Source organism: Lutra lutra, chromosome 2 (assembly GCF_902655055.1).
Source record: "Lutra lutra chromosome 2, mLutLut1.2, whole genome shotgun sequence".
Lineage (NCBI taxonomy): Eukaryota > Metazoa > Chordata > Mammalia > Carnivora > Mustelidae > Lutra > Lutra lutra.
In genome coordinates this window covers 203577163-203594495 of record NC_062279.1, presented here as the reverse complement: position 1 = coordinate 203594495, position 17333 = coordinate 203577163, and positions in this window count along the sequence as shown.

Here is a 17333-nt window from a genome sequence, read left to right as displayed (position 1 = left end):
TATGATGGGCACAGGTGGCCTCGGGAGCGTAGATAAGAACAGACGTAGCAAGCAATTAGGAACTGGTGAGCTTAGAGTACTTATGACCTTTATTCTTAATTCAGTTTATTTAATGGTATGTTTATATATTTGAATTCTCATGAGGCCCATGTTTGAACGCCAGCTCACAAAATCCCTAAAAGATTAACCAGCTCCAGCACACCAGTAGGCAGGAAGATGAAATCAGAAGGTACAAAGAGGCAGCCACAAGGGAATCTTGCCGTACCAGGGTGAGTATCTTCCAGTTCTCTTACGTCTATGTAGTATCCTATATTCCTAGACATGACACAGAAACATTGAGAAAATTTGTAAAATAAAAAGATTATTTTTATGGTGATTACAATTGTATGGTACCTCTGGAACTTTTCTACATTGTCCTTGATATGGGGAAGTGTGTTCACGAATAAAGAGTCGAGAAGAAAGGGAAAGGAAAAGGAAATATTCGAACAGACAGGGCTGTCGTCACCAAAGCACGTGCTAGCACGGGAAGAAGAAAATAGGAGAAAAGGAAGAAAAACATCCAGCTGGGCAAAACCAGAGCAACCTGAGAGATTTAATGTGGCCCTTCTCTGATTTGGAATAATCTCTGTCCTTCAGAGTCTCAGACATCACAAAAGCTCTTGTAGCAAGACATGAAATTTAGAAATAGAAGTTTACTCTCTTGAGTTATAGACTTGCCGACTTTCAAGGGAGATGTGACAAGAGAAAACATTTTCAAAATCAGAGGGAAAGGAGCTGGGAAACAAGTGATTTTCACTTCTTTCTTACACTGGAATCTTCTACCCTGAAAAATGGGTTAGCATTTGAAGGGGATTAGTATACGTCTCCCCGAAATATGCCACTTTGATATAAGGATAATTTTGAGCTGAAGGCAACTGAGAACTAACATCTTAGGAAGGAGCAGATTCCTACCTTCTCCTTATCTGCCTGAAAGCAGGGCTCCATCTCCCTTGTAAAGGTGCCCCCCCACGCCGCCCCCGACTGGGAAGAGAGGGGCACTCTTAGCCTCGGGGAAGGAGACGGAGAATGGAGAGTCAACACTGACATGAGTTTGCATAAAGAAATTTTACTAAAATAACCCTATCTTCTATTGGCTCTCCCATATATTTCCTACTTCCCCACACTTTCTTGTCTTGTGAACCCCAGTTCTACCCCCAGGATGAGCCCTTCCTTTTAGTTTCACTTTATATATATATGTATATATATTTTAAAATTTTTAAATTAACATATGATGTATTATTAGCCCCAGGGGTACAGGTCTATGAATCGCCAGGTTTACACTTCACATAGTTTCACTTTTTTTTGAACTTCTGTGCACATAAAAGAAATTAATAAATTTGTATTCTTTTAATTTTTTTAAAGATTTATTTATTTATTTATTTATTTGACAGACAGAGATCACAAGTAGGCAGAGAGGCAGGCAGAGAGAGAGGAGGAAGCAGGCTCCCTGCTGAGCAGAGAGTCCGATGTGGGGCTCGATCCCAGGACCCTGGGATCATGACCAGAGCCGAAGGCAGAGGCTTCAACCCACTAAGCCACCCAGACACCCCTGTATTCTTCTTCTATTAATCTGTCTTTTGTTAGTTAAGTTCACAGGCCCCCATTCATTAAACCTAAAAGGGTAGAGGGAAAGCTTTCTTACTGGACATATTAAAGGTAACTTAGTGGTTTTCAAAGCTTGCTTGAAGATTTACTGGGCTTACCTGTGGCAGATGCACAGCCCATCAAAAATATCTATTCTTGCAAATCAAAACTACAATGAGATATCACCTCACATCTGGCAGAATAGCAAAAATAAAACCCACAAGAACAACAAGTATTGGCAAGGATGTAGAGAAAAAGGATCACTCGTGCATGGTGGGAATGCAAACTGGGCAGCCACTGTGGAAAACAGTATGGCAGTTTCTCAAAAAATTAAAAACAGAACTGCCATATGACCCGGTAATTCCAGTACTAGTGTTTACCCAAAGGATACGAAAACACTAATTCTAAAGGACATAGGAACCCCTATGTTTATTGCAGCATTATTTACAGTAGCCAAATTATGGAAGCAGCCCAAATGTCCATCAATAGATGAATAGATAAAGAATATGTGGTATATATACATTTATAATATTCTTATATATAAATAAATATATATTTTATATATAAATGAATATCTATAATGGAATATTATTCAACCATGAAAAAGAATGAAATCTTGCCATTTGCAACAACATGGATAGATCCAGAGAATATAATGCTAAGTGAAAAAAAATCAAAGACAAATATCATATGATTTCACTCATATGTGGAATTTAAGAAACAAAACAAATGAAGAAAAGGAAAAATAAAGAGGCAAACTACAGAGAACAAACTGATGGTCACCAGAGGGGAGGTGGGTGGGGATGGGGGATGGGGGATGGGGGATGGGGAATTAAGAGTACACATGTTATGATGAGTATTGGGTAAAGTAGAGAATTATTGAATCATGATATTGAACACTTGAGACTAATATAGCATGGTATGTTAATTCTACAGGAACTAAAAAAAATTTTTTTCAAGATTTATTTATTTATTTGAGAGATAGAATGAGAGAGAGAGAGCATGAGAGGGGAGAGGTCAGAGGGAGAAGCAGACCCCCCACCAAGTAGGGAGCACTATGTAGGACTAGATCCTGGGACTCTAGGGTCATGACCTGAGCCAAAGGCAGTTGCTTAACCAACTGAGCCACCCAGGCGCCCAGGATCTAAAAACAATTTTTTTTTAAAGATTTTATTTATTTATTTGACAGGCGGAGATCACAAGTAGGCAGAGAGGCAGGCAGAGAGAGAGGAGGAAGCAGGCTCCCCGCTGAGCAGAGAGCCTGATGCAGGGCTCAATCCCAGGACCTGGAGATCATGACCTGAGCTGAAGGCAAAGGCTAAAAGTTTTTAGGGACACCTGGGTGGCTCAGTGAGTTACACTGAGCCACCCAGGTGTCCCTAAAAAATTTGTTTTTTAATTTTTTTTTTTAATTTTATTTTTTTATTTGACAGACAGAGATCACAAGTAGACAGAGAGAGAGGGGGAAGCAGGCTCCCTGCCGAGCAGAGAGCTGACGCGGGGCTCGATCCCAGGACGCTGAGTTCATGACCCGAGTGAAGGCAGAGGCTTAACCCACTGAGCCACCCAGGTGCCCCTGTTTTTTAATTTTAAAAATAAAATATCCGGGGGCGCCTGGTTGGCTCAGTGGGTTAAGCCTCTGCCTTCGGCTCAGGTCATGATCCCAGGGTCCTGGGATCGAGCCCCGAATCGGGCTCTCTGCTCAGCGGGGAGCCTGCTTCCCCCCCGCCCCCCTCCACCTGCCTCTCTGCCTACTTGTGCTCTCTATCAAGTAAATAAAAAAAATCTTTAAAAATAATAAAATAAAATAAAATATCCGTTCTTTTTCTATGGTAGACATGACTAATCGAAGAAAATATTATGTCCCACTGAGCAAAATGTGGTGTCATGATCTCAACTCAGTACACTAGCTGTCATATAGTGAAACCTACCAGCCAATTCTGGCTAAGGCAAGTCATCAAAAAGGCCAACGAACATTGCCAAAAAAATAAAAACAGTAAAAATTTCATGTGGTCATAGGAAACCCACGAGGTCCCTTCTCTGCCATTGAAGAAAATACTCAGCTGCTTCAAGGCACACTCGTGGCTGCAGGGAGCTCAGAACCGATAGCCATGCTCTATAGATCGCAAAGAATTGTATGTAATACCTCAGGACTTGGAAAAGAGCTTAATGGTTATTTTATCTCCATTAAAGACAATTGGATGAACAGGCCATTAACAGTAGGCTCAGTTTCTGTGCTTGTACCCAACAGGAATCATCTGCATTTCAAGCCTTTAGAAGAATTACCATCATTTGATTTTAGTCGATAGAGCTTTGGGGAGGTTGATGCAGTGATCAGTGCTGGATAGATCAGCCATCTGGTCTGTAATTCCTTACTAACAGGGACAGAGTCCAGTGTGCAGGGGTCTGTGAGAACCATCCTCCAAGGTCATCTCTAGTCTAATATCCTTTTGACGATGAGTGCAAATGTTTATTCTTGTAGACTTACTCTTCTCTTACAATTTCTTTTTTTAAAGATTTTATTTATTTATTTGACGGACAGAGATCACAAGTAAGCAGAGAGGAAGGCAGAGAGAGGGGGGAAAGCAGACTCCCTGATGAGCAGAGAGCCTGATATGAGGCTCAATCCCAGGACCCTGAGATCATGACCTGAGCTGAAGGCAGAGGCTTTAACCCACTGAGCCACCCAGGCACCCCTCTTACAATTTCTTTAATCAGTTTGGATAATTTCAATTATACAGAGTAGGAAGGATAGAAAATAGAGAACAAAGCCCAAAACTTTCCTAATTTTTTAAAATGTAAAGAATGATAGAGTCAGATTAGTTGCACAAGAACTCAGTAGCTATGTAATAGGCAGTAATAAAACTTTCAAAGACAGTGACTGACTATGGGTCCATTTTCATCCAAGGTCCTGCAAATCACCTATAAGGATGCTTTCAGAGCAATTTGAACCGAGAGGTCCGGGCTGGCTCCGTTGGCGGAACTTGTGACCCTTGATCTCAGGGTCGTGAGTCAAACCCCATGTTGGGCATGGAGCCAACTTCAAAAAAAATTAATTTGGGGGCACATGGGTGGCTTAGTTGTTAAGAAGCTGCCTTCGGCTCTGGTCATGATCCCAGGGTCCTGGGATCGAGTCCCACAGCGGGCTCTCTGCTCAACGGGCAGCCTATTTCTCCTTCTGCCCGGTGCTCCCCCAATTGTGCTCTCTCTCTGTCAAATAAATAAAGTATTTTTAAAAAAATTAATTTGAACAAAAGTTGCCTTTTTTCTTGAAGACATGAAAAGGAAAACAAAATTATCAGAGGATTATAGGCATTATCAGATAATATAAAGCAGAGGAAAATCAGAAAGAAAGAAGAAAAAGTATGGAGAGCACAACTCAGCAGCCCATTCATCAGAGGACTTAAAGGAAATGTTTCTTTGCCCAAATAAACATAAATACAATGGAGCACATAAGCCAAAGATGCTGTTCATCATTATAAATAAATCCTCTATAAAGCTAAATATAGCAAGATAGGCTTATAAAACTTTGTCAAAGATCCTGCCACATCATTTGAAAATGACTTCTCTAGGGGTACCTGGGTGGCTCAGTGGGTTAAAGCCTCTGCCTTCGGCTCAGGTCATGATTCCAGGATCCTGGGATCGAGCCCCGCGTTGGGATCTCTGCTCGGCAGGGAGCCTTCTTCGTTTCCTCTCTCTCTGCCTGCCTCTCTGCCTACTTGTAACCTCTGTCTGTCAAATAAATAAATAAAATCTTTAAAAAAAAATGACTTCTCTAAAAAAACCAACAGTTCCTTCCCTATGTCTAACACACACACACAAACACACACACACACACACGTAAGAGAAAACTTAAAAACGCAAAAAGAAGAAAAGTCTGAGAACAGATGAACATCATCAATACTTTAATTTTAAAAATTTAAGGCATACTTAAGCTTATTGAATGACATTTCAGCCCATAGAAAAATGTTTGGTTCAGGAAGGCCAACAACGTCAATGGGCAGCAAACATCAATGAACCATACAGATCCATGTTACTCCTTAAATAGGACAGGAAGTGAGCTCCTTATTAACAAAGATTAAATACCCAACCCGAGAAAAACACTCATTATGACCAAACCAATTCATCATGAACAAACCTTTGGTGGCTAGTAAGAAAAATTTTTGTTCATCACTATAAGTTGCAGAAAATGCCCAAATTAATATAAGCTACTTATAAAAGACATTTCTTTGAGCATTTTAGAAGAAAAGGGCAATTTCAAGGAAACTTCTTCAATTAATTCATAATTAATGTTCCATGTAAGTCACACACAGACCCCAGCAATTATAGGTCCTAGGATCTCACAGGGAACAGGAACAGAAGACGACTGCCCCCTCTCCTTTCCTTGAAGGCGATCATCATAACACCAGGATGTCTGGGAGAAATCATCCCAGATCCCCCTACGTGATGGTCCATGAAGCTTCGCCTTCCCGAAGTGTTGCTATAATGCAACTCATTCCATGCAGTGTAGACTCTTATGATTTTAAAAGTCTCAGGCTTTAAAATTAATCACAGAAAATTATTATTTGGCCAATTGAATGAGCAATAAGACAAAACAGCAAGATCTTTGAAATGATGGCACACAAGTTCTCAGATTTCGGACTTGACTGTGAACAAGTGAACGGGACGCATTTATAGAGTCAGGATTTACGGAGTACCCGCTCCATGCCAGGCATCAGTCGAGGCACTGGGACCCAGGGATGAGGAAGACAACTTTCTTATCCTCATGGTGCTTGCATTCGTTCTTGCAGTTATAGGGACAGAAACAAGTATTAGTAGACAGTGATTGTGTTATGAGGTGAATAAAATGGCGTGATGGGATGGAGGCTGTAGGGTGTTGGGTCGTACGGCGTCCTCCAAGCCCCGTCCCATTCCCACCCCACCTGACCTCCACCTCATTCTGCTCTACAGACAAACTTCTCCACCCGCCCCCCGTCCCTTGCCTGGGGAAGGCCTCTTCCCCTCATCCCTTCAGTTCACATCTTCCTGCTGTAGGAAGCCAAAAAAGAATACACAGACAACTTCTGGAGTGGAGAATTTGGCCCGTCTTGGGTCAGGGGTACAACCTTGAGTCCAGTCAACTAAAGCCCAGACAGAAACATTTAGAAAAGGACAGATAAAATTTACTTACAAAGAATGCAAAGGAACAGGCTTCCCAAATTAAAACCAAAACAAACAAACCCCACACAAGTATTTAAAGGAAAAGAAACTCAAATTGCCAAGGTTATGACAATTGTATCAGTCTGCTCGTGGTGAGAAAACAGCAACTTTCCCACATGATTAGAATTTCCCCAAAGGTCACTGTGTTTTTAGATATCAGCACAGTTTAAACAGGGATAAAGTTATTTTGGTTAGGGAGTCCGGGTTTACCAGAAACATTCAAGGCTGTGTTATTTCAGAGGTCAGAATGAGTTAGGGTGACTCTAGTCTTTTTGGTTTATCTCAGGGAGCAAAGCTTTGTTTGTCCTGAATTTGATGCGGAAAGTGCTCAGTCATCTTGGAAGCAGGGCCAAGTGTCAGCTTTTGCCCCTGCTGGCTGCTTCTTCCTCTTCCTCCTGTCCCCCTTTTCTTCTCCTTCTCCTCCTCCTTCTTTTTCACCTTCTTCCTCTCCTCCCCCTCCCACCCTTCCCTCCCTCTCCCATTCGCCCTCACCCACTTCTCCCTCTCCTCCTTCTTTTTAAGTGAGCTCCATGACCAGCATGGAGCCCAATGCAGGGCCTGAACTCATGACCCCGAGATCAAGACCTGAGCTGAGACCAGAAGCTGGACGCCCAACCTACTGAGCCACCCAGGCGCTCCTTAGCTTTTGCTTCTACAATACACAAGCTATAAGCATAGCTGGGGCCCATCCCCACCTAAAGGAGGCAGCTAAGGGGGTTGCTCTGAAGTAGACAAAATTCTAAAAGAAAATGTTCATGGGACGTGCTAATCCTGGATGATGCTAACCCTGGTTAAGCCTAATTACACAGCCATAGACATCTACACTGCAGGCGCCAGATGTGACCCATGTGACCAGTACTTTCTGTAACGCACGTTCATGCCTACCTCAGGCACGTACAGGATCGGCATGTGTAGCCAGTGCTCAGAAGCCTGGGAGAAAAGAATGTTAGTTACGACTTGCTAACACTTCCTCCATGTGCCATCCAGTTATTAAACGTGTATGTACTAAGTTCCAAGCACTGTTCCAACCCCTTCTCTCATATTAACTGGTAATCATGTAATTCCTGCAACATTCCTATGAACATGAGGTGGGATTATTACCTGTTTCATAGGTAACGAAGCCGAGGCACGGGGCAGTTAAGTACTTGGCGTCAAGTCACACGGCTAGAATGTGGTGTAGTTGGAATCTGATCCCAAGCAGTCCAGCTGCAGAGTCTATGCGTTATAAAATTTTTTTAAAGCAACCTCTAACCCCAACATGCAACTTGAACTCCTGACACCAAGACCAAGAGCTGTATGCTCTCCTGACTGAGCAACCAGCCCTGCAGTCTATGCTTTTAACCACTGTCGCTCTAGAAAGGAGTGTTACTCCAATTGTACAGATGAAGAAATAATCAGTGCTGCAAAATTAAGTAACTTGCTCAAAGTGACTCACAGAATGAGTGGATATTTTAAGTCAATCTTTCCAATATGACTGAGCACTTCATATGTCTTTGACTTCAAGCCAAGTTTCTTTTAATAACAGTAACAGCAGAAGCAACAAGTTAACAGTTACATAGTGCCTAGTATGTGCCACACACTGTTGTCGACATGTTACCTACCTGAACGAGCTTAACCCACAGCTCTGTGGCATAGATACTATTATTCCCATTTTACATGGGAGGAAATGGAGGCACAGAGAGGATAAATAACTTGGCCAAGGCCATAGGGCTGGAAAATGGCAGAGTCTAGCTTCCGACTCAGACAGTCTGTCTCCAGAGTCAGATCTAACTAGGGTTGGGGGCCGTCATGACAGTGGACCTGATGATGGGATAAGTGCTCTTAAAAGAAGAGACACCAGAGCTTCTCATTCTCTCCTTCCATGTGCAGAAGAGGTCATTATGAGCTCATAGCAAGATGGCCCCTTCCTACAAGCCAAGAAGAGGCCTCGGAAGGAAACCTACCCCTCCAGTGCCTTGATCTTAGATTTCTCCATTTCCAGAAATGAGAAATTCAATTCTATTGCTTAAGCGGTTTAATCTATGTAATTTTGTTATGGTAGCCTGGGATGCTTAAAACACATTGAAATTAAAAAGTGTAGAGCAAGGGTTTGACCTTAGGGCTGCCTGTTCTTTCCACAACAAGTATTAGGGCATTTGTTCATCTCTATTAAGTGCACAGGGTAAGTGGGAGAACAACCTAACATCAGCTCTCACCAGCAGGAGAGCACGATGTTTCTAACGAGTTCAATTTGCAGGTGAGCAAATGCTTGTTAAGAAAGAACCAATGGGGGGCGCCTGGGTGGCTCAGCGGGTTAAGCCTCTGCCTTTGGCTCAGGTCATGATCCCAGGGTCTTGGGATCGAGCCCCGCATCGGGCTCTCTGCTCGGCGGGGAGTCTGCTTCCCCCTCCTCTCTCTGCCTGCCTCTCTGCCTACTTGTGATCTCTCTGTCAAATAAATAAATAAAATCTTAAAAAAAAAAAAAAGAAAGAAAGAAAGAACCAATGGGGGCGCCTGGGTGGCTCAGTGGGTTAAGCCGCTGCCTTCGGCTCAGGTCATGATCTCAGAGTCCTAGGATGGAGCCCCGCATCAGGCTTTCTGCTCAGCAGGGAGCCTGCTTCCTCCTCTCTCTCTGCCTGCCTCTCTGCCTGCTTGTGATCTCTGTCTGTCAAATAAATAAATAATATCTTTAAAAAAAAAAAAAAGAAAGAACCAATGGATAAAAAGAAGTTGTTTAAGAAGACACTGATGTAATGAGTTTTTGACTAATCGTCAGACACCGGTAATTTTACAGTGCTTTATGCATGGTTGGCCATCACAAAAAAAATGTTACATGAAAATTATTTAATAAGACAGGACTTAGCATTCCAAGTATTTAAAATAGTTTAAAGTCTATTTAAAACCATAAAATTTGAATTTCATATAATTATGAAGATTATATTAGAAAACTGAGAGGTGGGGTTTAGTGCTTGGTTACATTTGAGAGAGAGAAACGGTAAGAGAGAGCATGAGCAAGGAGAAGGTCAGAGGGAGAAGCAGACTCCCCATGGAGCTGGGAGCCCAATTCTGGACTCGATCCCGGGACTCTGGGACCAAGACCTGAGCCAAAGGCAGTTGCTTAACCAAGTGAGCCACCCAGGTGCCCAAGAAGGTTCTACTTTATCTTTTTAAAAAAAGATTTTATTTATTATTTGGGAGAGGGAGCGTGCAAGCAAAAGCAAGGTGAAGGGAGAGGGAGAAGCAGAATCCCCGCTGAGCAGGGCGCCTGATGCAGGGGCTCGGTCCTGGAACCCCAGGATCATGATCTGAGCCAAAGGCAGATGCTTAACTGACTGAGCCACCAGGCGCCCCTAGCTTTCCTCCTTAACAGGACTTTAACTCTGTCCAAGTCTTTCCCACCCCCACAAAGCTGTGTGCTCTGAGAGGTGCTGCCCAGTCACTCACCGCCCCCCAGGGTGAACTGCGATTAGCTGAGGCAATCTCTGTGGCCTTATTTCCTTTGACGCTAACTGGTTTGCCAGCAAATGGGTCTGCCAGCCAATTCTGGCCAAGAGACCCAAAGACACAAATCGAGTTAAGGATCTAAAACCAGTCTGCTTCAAATGCCATTCCGCCGCCCATCAGCCATTGTCACAGGTTTTGATTGTCAATCAAACTCGTAAGATACAATAGACTTTATTCTAATACTTCATTTTTTAACTTTCCAGAGGGATACAAACAGGAATAGTAACTGGACGGTATCTTTACGCCATCAGGAGGCTCAGGGACTGTCCACGTATTCTGCTTCTCGCCCCCATCACCCCCCGGGTCATGCACAGCTGCTCACTAAGTTCAAGGTGCACAGGTTCGCTTGACTGCTTTCTCACTGGTGTCTACCGCTGCCGGCTTACAGCTCGCCCTGTGCAGGTTCTGCAGATCGGGATTTCAAAGCCGGCCAGGCAGGGAGCTGGCTCTCAGATGATTCCTCTCCAGCTTAACGTGGTCATTGCCAAGGAAATAGTGAGGTGAGACGGCAGATCCAGGGTCACCCTCCCCGGGCAGGCTTAAATCTGTCCTGAGACCCAGGCCTGATGTTAACCTTTCCAGGACATTGGCAGGCGGCTTCAAAGGAAAGGTTTCTGGCCTCTTAGAAGACACAAAAGAACATGAAGTCTCATTCGTCTGGGCATTTTTGTGTCTGAAGTTGATGCTCAGAACTACACTTTCCTGGGCCTTTCTATTTCCCGAGCTCTACCGTAAAACATCTCTTTTCCCATTTTCTCTGCTTTCCTCAAACCTATTCCACAGCTCCTACTTCCACTGATTTCGTGCTTTCCACCAGAGCAAACAGCAGCAAGCAGAAAACTTCTACACATTCCTGCACCACGTTCCAAACAATTTCTCTTCCTACCCCCCTCCCTGTCCCCCGCCTTGTTACTGGGGTTCGCTCTTCACACTCCACCGCAAGGTCACACCCCGCACGTGCACTTTGGACTTTGTCATTCAGGGACATAATTTCAGCCGCTGAAAGCCTCCTGCTCTCTGGTTGATCATTCCCGCCAGCCACACAGCCTTTAGATTTTCTATTTTAAAATCTCTCTCTCTCTCTCTCTCTCGACCGCACACCCTAGTCCAGCTATGGCCCATTTCCCTACGGCCATTGTGTCAACACATCTCAGGAGTTTTCCATGTCTGTTGTCCCCAGATCTTCCAGTCTCACTTTTCTGAATCTTCCGTGACTTCGTAACCCATTACCTTAACTATTTTAACTCCATAAACGCCATACATTTTTTCCATTGAACACGGGTAGCTACTGTGACTCAAGATTACTCAATTGGGAGAAAGTGCTTCCGTGTGAGCAAGCGGACACTGGAACAGCGGTACATTGCAATAACCTTCGAACGTGACCGGACTAAGATTTAAGAAATGCTCATGCCCAAGCTGGAATGGAGCAAGCCCTTGAGAAGAGCCAAGGACTGGATAATGGCAAAATGGAAGAAAATGCAGAGACGAAGACGTTTTCGGTTTTAAAACCAAACTGGAGAGGTAGGTTCTAAGGAGGAGTCTGAAACTTCCTTTGTACAATCAGGGAAGAGGACGGGGCCGTTCGGCGGGGACAGGCATACAAGAGCAGCAGATTTAGGGGAGGGAGGAACATGGGTTTGGTTTGGGACACGTTGGGTCTGCGGTGCCTTTGTAACGCCAGTCAGAGACAATGAAGGGGATGCGAAGCGGAGAGAAGAGAATCGGCCCAAAGATACGCGTTTCTGACACAAACGTCGAAGCCGTGGGTGCTAAGTTTCACACTGTTGTGTTTACTCTTGACCAATGTGACAGTTACTCTGACCTATGTCACCGTCCATTTGCAAAGCACCCAGCCTGGAATTAATTAAATAAGGTAGGGTTTAACACAAACATTTGCTATTGAATTTACTACCCCCTTCCAACTGTACCATCCCCCCTCCCAGCTTATTTTGAGAATTTCTGACAGATTAAGAACTAAGGTTCAAGAAGGTAGAAGCATGTGGCATTCCAAGAGCCTCACCTCCCCTTCCTGCCTTTGTGTAATTCCCTCCTACATGCGGGTGGGACCTAACTCGCTTTTAGCCAAAAAAGCATAGCAAGATCATGGAGGTGGCTCTGTGATTATATTACTTTTTGTTTGTTTTGTTTGTTTTGAGAGAGTGCAAGCAAGCAGAGTAGGAGTGGGAGAGGGAGAAGCAGGCTCCCCCCTGAGCACAGTCCGATGCAGGGCTTGACCTGAGGACCCTGGGATCATGACCTGAGCTAAGGCAGACGCTTACCTGAGCCACCCAGATGCCCCGATTACATTACTTTTTATTATGCCTCAGCCTAGACCCCTGACCGGGGCTACAAGTGGCCCCTGCTGGTCTGATGAAGTCAGCTAGTGTACTGAAGGACCCGGGAGGCAAGGAACCAGGGGCGACACCAGTTGCTGAGGGCAGACTCCAGCCAAGCACCCAGCAACAAACTGAGGCCTTCAGTTCTACAGCTCTGAAGACATCGATTCTACCGTAAATGTGAATGAGCTCTGGAAGCCTGTTCTCCCCAGGTAAGCCTGCCGATGGGAACACAGCCCGGCTGACCCATGATTGCAGGCTCGCGATGCGGAGCAGAGGGCCCGGTTAAGCTGTGTCCAGACTCCCGACCCAAAGACTATGAGATAATGTGTGTGGTTTTTAAGTCACTAAATTTGTGGGTAGGTTGTAATGTGGTACAGAAACCCATGTAATACTTAAGCTTTCATTCGGCTCATCCTACCCTTAAACCTGTTTTCTTTGGGGCAAAACAGTGGTCTACTTTTTTGTTGTTGTTATTTATTTATTAGAAAGAGGGAGAGTACAAGCAAGGGGGTGGGCAGAGGGAGAAGCAGGCTCCCTACTGAGAAGAGAGCCAGATGTCAGGCTCTATCCCAGGACCCTGGGATCACGACCTGAGCTGAAGACAGACGTTTAATGGCTTAAACTGAGCCACCCAGGTGCCCCTACGTTTTTTTGTTTTAAAGGCTTTACTTATGCAAGCACATTTTGGGTTAAGAACAGAAGGATAGGGGCGCCTGGGTGGCTCAGTGGGTTAAAGCCTCTGCCTTCGGCTCAGGTCATGATCCCAAGTTCTTGGGATCGAGCCCTGCATCGGGCTCTCTGCTCAGCGGAGAGTCAGCTCCCCACCACCCCCATCTGCCTGCCTCTCTGCCTACTTGTGATCTCTGTCAAATAAATAAATAAAAATCTTAAAAAAAAAAAAAAAAAAGAACACAAGGGCAAAAAAGAATCAGAATGTCCGCCCCATGGTCACCACGGCAGCTAACTCCCATCTGTCTACCATGCCTGTGATGAGGAAACACAGGGGCGTTAGGCACATGAAATGCCCAGAGATGTGAAAGCACTTTTTTAAGCAAAGAGCTGTGAAATGGCAAGCTTTGCCACTATAGATATTCCTCTAGACTTAGAGAATAATAAATTTTTGTATGTATGTATGTGTGTGTTCTAATAATAAATTTATTTAAATAAGTCTAGAATTCAAAGCCAGAACTGGAAAATGAGTTGCAAACCAGATATTAGAAATTCATGTGTTTACATTCTCATAGGTGGAAAAAAGTCATCACAAAATTGTCTCACGTGTTGTAATGAGTGAAGTCAAAAGTAATACATAATTGCAGCAAGGGCAATGTGTAAAGCATTTCAGACTAAAACAACTAGTCACCATTGCTTACGGTGGATATGGAAAAAAACCTACGTCTAGACAAAATTAGTTAATTTGCAGGAAGGGAAACCACATCTTAAAATGGGTATGTGTCACATCTTAATGTTTCCCCTCTGGTTAATTTTCATTTTGAAAGACTGTAGAAAATCCTAAAGATTTTGAGTTGTAGATGGAAAAATTAAAAAAATAACTTGTCAGAGTTTCTGATAGGGAAGCAAGTCACTAATCCACTAATGGGGCAATTTAATAACTTGCATTTTATTAAAAAAAAACCTTTCAAGGGGCGCCTGGGTGGCTCAGTGGGTTAAGCCTCTGCCTTTGGCTCAGATCATGATCTCAGGGTCCTGGGATTGAGCCCTGAATGGGGCTCTCTGCTCAGCAGGGAGCCTGCTTCTCTCTCTCTCTCTCTGCCTGCCTCTCTGCCTATTTGTGATCTTTCTCTGTCAAATAAATAAATAAAATCTTTAAAATAAATAAAAATTCTTTAAGACTCCCTCCTCAACACTGAAGACCGAGTTGCTCAAAGGCTTAGCTCTTGGCCGCCTTCTCTCCCCACTCATTCCTTACAAGAACTTATCTTGCTGTATAGACTGAAATACCATCTATGTATTTTTCCAGTCCTAATGAACTCCCAGTTCTTATACCCACCTGCCTATCAAACATGTCTACTTGCATAAATGTATCTGCTTGGGTCTCAGATTCAGCAAGCCTAAGAACACAGTTGTGGACCGACCACCACCCCAAACTGGCTTTCCCAGTTTTCTTGAGCTCAGCACGAGACACCACTTTCCCCCGGAGTTACTCTTGACTTCTGGCTTCTTACTCCCCTGCTCCCACGGGACACAAGCAGTTCAGAGAGTCCTCTCAGCTCTACCTGGAAAACCTGTGCCCAGTCCTACCACGAGACACTCCATCCCCACCGCACTGCCTGAACTACCTCTGCCTCCTCCCCATAGGCGTTTGCCACAGAGCAGAGAGTCATCTGTGAACCAGAAATCAGACCTGATCACTCCCCCGGCTTCCCATCAAACTCAGAATAAAAGGTGCACTCCTTTCCAGAAGGTACTACCATTTACTCCTCCAGCATGTAAGTTACATGGGAAAGGGACGTGGTCTTACTCTCTGCTCTATCCCCAGGGCCTGCAGAGGTAGCCACTCAATACTCATGAATGAGTGAGTTTTGCTCTAACAGTGAAGATGTTGATGAGCACTACGAGGCCCTTACCTGGTTGCAACAAAACTCTGAAACTTAAGGGTTCGATACTCGAACAGTAGACCAGCCTAGTAACTGAATGCTTTCAAATGTGAGCTGTCACTTTACTTTTGTAGTAACTTCGGGTGATCATTCTTTTCTTGTAGAGGGGCTGGAGGTATAAACCATACTTGAATAAAATTCAAATCTTAAGGACAGATGTGCTTTGTGACAAATGCCCCAGCCCTGCAGCTCTCTGAACGCGGCAGCTGCCTTTTGTGAGGGGCTGGTGTGCGGGCGGGCAGTGAGGAGTGACAAGCGCCTGGGGTGGTCGTCAGACCTGCACTAAGGCGAAGCTGGAGAGCAGCAGGGCACACAGGGTCTTACCCACCGGGCTGCGGACTCGCAGCAGCGGACAACGGCAGTCTCTTCCACTCGCCTGCGCGCTTGGGAACGCTTCCTGTGGGAGCACACCGGATGGGGCAGGATGGGGCAGGCAGGGCCGAGGCACCAGCCAGGCTGGAGGCAGCCACTTGAGGAGGTTCCAGAAGCAATCCAAGCAGAAGCCTATGGCTACAGTTAGGATGATATCCCTTTGGGCTCCAGTCTACACAGTGTAGCCACAAGGCCTCCATGTGTCTGCTCTACTCCAGGGCTGTCTAGAAGACAGCTTTGGCAAACTATCACTGATTTTGCAGATGCTTTTTCCTGAAGATCTTTGTTATTTCATCATCTGCAGAAGTCTTTTTTTTTTTTTCTTCTAAGATTTTATTTACCTGAGACAGTGAGAGAGCGAACGAGCACAAGCTAGGGGGGAGGCAGAGGGAGAGAAACAGACTCCCCACTGAGCAGGGAGCCCGACTCGGAACTTGATCCTAGGACCCTGAGATCATGACCTGAGCTGAAGGCAGACGCTTAACCAACTGAGCCAACCACCCCCACCCCTTTTTAAAGTCATCTACAGAAGTCTTATTCATACTTCTGACCTATTTTTCTTTATCCTTGTAACAGTAGCCTGAAATACAGTCATTAGCCATTTGTTCATTATGTGGTGTCAAGTTTAGGAAGACTTTTACAGAGTCTGAGCTGGTCCAGTAACAGCCATGAGGTTCTCGGGGGACAAGGGGCAGAAGCAGGCCAGAGCCCTCCCGGGTGCTCGGTAACACACAGCCACCTCCCCTTTCAGGACACGTGAAGCTACTTCTCTTTCAGAAGTCTGTGCCCCTTAGCGGGCCACTCAAACTATTCCTGAGGTCAGGAGGCAGGTGCTATACATTATCCTCCAACTCTTGCTGTCTTGCATTTAAGTAAACCTCCTTCTTTAAATGGAAATCAATGCTAAGAACTCCAAGGCTCAATTTAGAAACACCGGAGCCCTTCTCCAACCTCTTCTGTTTCTGTTCCAACTTAGACCCTCCAGTCTGATGGGATCCTAATGAGTTTTGAACGATAAGACCACTTTTAGCAGTCAGTTATCATTATGTACTTTCAGGAAGAGAATTCCTCTTACTACTTCCACTTGCCTCAGCTTTTAGTAAGAATAAAATACTTTCCTCAAAATCTAAAAAAGGGAACCATGACCAGGGATTAAGTGAATATAGTATCTATTTTTATTATGAAACATTAAATTTTGACACATTGCTTCATTTGCTTTTTAAAAATCTATTATCTGACTTAAGCCTATTCAGCAAAAATGCCAATAAATTATATAAATCATAGTTCGGGTCTTTTTAAAACTAGGTCCATGATATGTTTCATGATAATCAAATATTAACAAAACTAAACCTGAATTGTATGAGCTATTCATTTGTAATGTTTTAAAGTTTAGCTTAAAATAAAACCAAAGCCAACCACATGCCAATACGCTGTTGCCAAAGTTTCTGGAAACACCCTCCTCATCTCTGTGCGCCAGTATCCTTCCACTTCTTCCCTGACATACACAACGCAGCCAGCTCAGGTGTCAAGGCACTCATTCTACCCTGTTCTAGCCTGCCCGTCTTAGGAGTCACACCGGCTGGAGGGCTGATGATACACCCTGGTCTGTGCTCTCTTGCCTTTGAGTAAATCCACTTCTTTAAAGGGAAATCATTAGCTAAGAAGCCCAAGACTGAATTTAGAAACAGTGATTCCAATACAT